We start from the raw sequence: 3,974 nt of genomic DNA, 5'->3' as shown, positions 1-3,974 counted from the left end.
GGTGACCCAGACCTCTATCCCTGAGTGCTTTGAACCCCTAGGTGCCTTTACTTTGTCAGACCATGATTGATAGTGACAATTGCAAAATTGTCACTATCACCAGGAATTGAAGCACCGAGGGGTGCTTGAGTTAGCTCCCTGAATTCCAGATAAACCTTTCCCTGCTGCCATGGTGTAGCAGCAACTCTATCACCTCATGATGATCAAGATCAATACTTCCATTCATACCTGCTGGTCTCACAGGAAAAGGAGCCCAAAATTACCTGGTACAGCCATAGTCCATGTTCATTGGAATCCTGATTATGTCCTGAAGTGAAAGTATCCATGCCCTCCTCCCTCTCTCCTCCGAAATCAGAACTTCTTATCTAGTAGACCCTAAAAATACAGGGGAAGGAAGTACAAATTTGCAACTGGATCACTGGGAGTGATGATGAGAGGGATGCCAATCCTACTTCCACACCTTGACTTCTGGATTCATGTTTCAGCTGTTGCTTCAATGCGTACCACATCCTAGAGAATATCACCCCAGCCCATGGATGCTATCTTGGAGCTGGCACCTTAGCCAAGCTTTTAATAGGTCATTTTTTCATTCTATAAGGTTAGATGCTTCTGAGAGATACAGTACATAAAGAAATGGATCCCATGGTCACAAACCCATTATTTCATTTCCTTATCTATAAAATGAGATTGCTTGGTCTGTAACAAGTTGTGTGGGAACTCATTGCAGTAAATCAGTCATTCTATAACCCTACAGATGGTGGTACTGGCATGAAAGTAATTAAATAAATGAATATTTCATCTGTTTATAACTGATATGGTCTGCTCACATCTTTTTTTCCTCCCATTCATTGCTTGAGCTCATCCTAACTTATTATGAGGAAATCCATTCTTTTCCTTTTGAAATCTTTGCTCTGTGTTCCCTGTTCCAACTCTTTAAGAATACTGGGGTTTTACTCAAAACCTAGGAAGTTAATCTGACTGTCCCATGTCAAACTGAGGATACCAAATTCCAGCCTGCTCTGCTTCTAGATGCTACTTGATTTTTACTGCTGAATTCTGACCCTGCACTTTCCAGCTTTAATCTGGTGATTCTTGCTGGTCTAAACCTCTGTTGGCCTTGAAGTGCTGTCCCAATATTGGACTCCATGGTTATTATTATCTAGCTTATTCTCATGTGGGTTAACATCATTCCCTCAAATGCATCACCTTAGTCTAAGAGGGTCGTCAGGTACTTCTGGCTTTGACCACAGGCCGGGTAGGACTCATTGATATTTAGGCCGTTCTGCTGAGCTCCATGTTCTTCTGAAGATTTGCTGTTGGAGATCCTCTATACTTTCATGTAAATACCAAAGCCCCTCCTCAGTAATCATCTCTTCATCCTGTGAGCTAAAATTATTTCTTCTAAGCTACTAAAACAAAAATAAATCCAATAAACAAAAGAGGATAATGACATAGGTCACTCAATGGTCACTTTCTGGGCAACAACTCTCTCATCTTTGGAGCCCAGAGCCACACTTTGTGGTATCTGTAAAGATTCATGGCTCCTGCTCATTGCTGCCCAAGATATCCTGCCTTGGTAATTTAATTTCAGACATTTGTCTATTTGGAGACAGCTGAAAAAACAAGCCCAATCAGACTTCCTTCTCTTGGGCATGAAAGTGGTGCTAGCAGCTGGAAAAGAGGCAGAAACATGAGGGTTTGTGCACAGGCTGGAAGTGTCTTTGTGAGGCTGTGGCTACACTGCTGGCACAGAGGTAAACGGCTGAGTCTCCCAGCTCTGTAAGCTGGATCTTCAGAGTGGAGAATGATCCATGAGGCCTTTCAGCCCAGAATCAATCCTTAACTATTTCAGACTTCTCTGATAGATTATTGTTGTAGAAGGAAATCAGAAATTCCACTGTCTGCCCCAGAATTTGTCTATACCACTATAGGTATAAGTGGCCATAAATGGGGTCACATCTCAGCATCACTTCCTATCTCGTCTCTGTGACCTGATGGTTGGGGTCTGGCCAACTTCAAGTTCTGTGTTTCCTGTGGGAGCAGAAAGAAGCCAGAGATTGAATAAGGGAATAGAATAGAACTAACCGCCTTTAGGTAAGTCAGAGATGAGAATTTCTTATAAGCCCCAATGATTCATCTGCTTCCAGGAGACTATAAATCACCCAACATAGGAACCAGGTATACATGGCAGGTCAGGGCAGGAATGAGGCCTCTCCTAGGTCAGGCCTCTGGTCATCAGAAACAGAGGAGAGGCCTTCTGAGCTCCCATGGTCCCACAGTGGAGATCTGTTGGCAGCATTAGCCTTTCTGGCAACACCCACTGTCCCTGGAGCGTCCTCTACAGAAGAGACGAGGGAACCTTTGTGTCAGTGCACATCCACCCCAGGACTCAAGGCTCTGCTCAGCCCATGGAGACTGCTGGTATGTGCAGGACTGAGGTGCAATGGGGGAAGATATGGGGTTCAGCAAAGATGGCCCCCAACACAAAGTCCTGTTCTGAAATGTCAGGAGGCCATCAATTCTTACTGCCTATTGTGAGCAACAACCCAAGGGCATCAGACTCTATGGCTGATAATGCAGGATGTGAAGACCTGAGGTACTAGGATTAAAGAGGCAGAAAGAAAAAGAATCAAGCCTGAAAGTGTTATAGCTGGAGTGTAAGAGAAGCCAATGAAGAGGTGGGACCCTGAAGGAGCAGCAGAGTGTGAACCAGAGAACAGTGATCCAAACCTGATGAGGGGACTATTGCCCTCAGTGGGAGGAATGGACAAAGCACTTGGTGAGGGAATGAGGTGTTTTGAAAAAGTTCTGAGCATATTTGGAGCTGGGAACAGGGCTGAGGTCCAGGGTCTAACTTGCATAGAAAGAGAACTCAGAGAATAGTACCTACTGGAAGGAGAATTGATAGGACTGCTGTGGACAGAGTGTAAAGTGTCTTATGAAAGATTTCCCAGGGGCACCAGCTGATTAGAAGATACTTGGAACAACTTAAACTTGAGCGTGTCTGTCCTACTTTCAGCTGCAGGCACAGTCTTGTTCAAGACAAAGCAGGGTGCCACAGGCTGTTGCCTTCTGTTCCTGGAAATGAGCATTGCCATATCCAGTGAATTGACAGCAGCGTTATGGTCTGAGATTTCTGTCTAGGGCCCTATAGGAAATGAACTGAGCCTTGGTTGCCCCCACAGCTTCCTGGCTGGACCCAGGAGGTTTGTGCACAGGAAGAAGGTGACTCTGCAGGGCTGTGTCTTTGCTGCTGGCACAGAAATACACGGCAGAGTCCTCTGGCTCTAGGGCGTCCATGTGAAGGCATAAGAGGGAGCTGTCTGGACATTCAGGTAAGAAGCGACTCAGAACAGTCTTATTTTCAATGAGTTCCTTATTGTTGTAGAAAAACATGAGCTCCGGTGATTTCTTAGCATTCTTTTTATCCCAATACATAGAATTATGTTCCAGATGTTCACCCTTCAGGGTCCCTTTACTTCCCATCGCTGTCACCAGGTGTTTTGGTATCTGGGTAATTCCAGTGTGCACAGAGCCTGTGGGAGCAAGAAACCAAATATAGCGAGTCTTATGAGGCAGTTCCATGAAAAAGCTAGAAGTCCAAGGACAGAGATGTCCTACCTGTTCCCAGGACTCACCTGCTCCCAGAAGACAAGGGACCATACAGCAGAGGAGCCTGGAGCCCATGTCAGCGTCAGACAGATGGGACCTGGTGTCTCCCTGCTCAGGTTTCTGTCCTCTGGGTCTTTTTCTCCGGCTCTGAGAGCGAGTTTGCTTAGGAAATCAATCCCCCTGTTAGTTTCTACAGCTCACATGTCCTCTTTCCCTTTCCTTCCCTGCACTGGCACCTTAAGTGGTGGGTTTGGACTGGCTTGGCAGTACTGAGTGTACACAGACAGGTTCAGAGGAGTAGACCCAGCCCCCAGCTGCCCCAAGGAGGTTTCTCAGACAGTTGCTTTTTTTTCACTAGTAGC

At 45.7% G+C, this 3,974-nt stretch overlaps 1 pseudogene; it reads right to left on the bottom strand.

Annotated features, from left to right (window-relative positions):
- Positions 1 to 3,120: 3,120 nt before the first annotated feature.
- LOC101390918 (T cell receptor beta variable 4-2 pseudogene) lies at positions 3,121 to 3,687 on the bottom strand (annotated as a pseudogene).
- Between the last annotated feature and the right edge of the window lie 287 nt (positions 3,688 to 3,974).

Source organism: Ceratotherium simum, chromosome 1 (genome assembly GCF_057802395.1).
Source record: "Ceratotherium simum simum isolate JZ-2026a chromosome 1, ASM5780239v1, whole genome shotgun sequence".
Taxonomy (NCBI): domain Eukaryota; kingdom Metazoa; phylum Chordata; class Mammalia; order Perissodactyla; family Rhinocerotidae; genus Ceratotherium; species Ceratotherium simum.
Note: the sequence above shows the minus strand (reverse complement) of the source record. Positions and strands in the feature narration are given on the sequence as shown.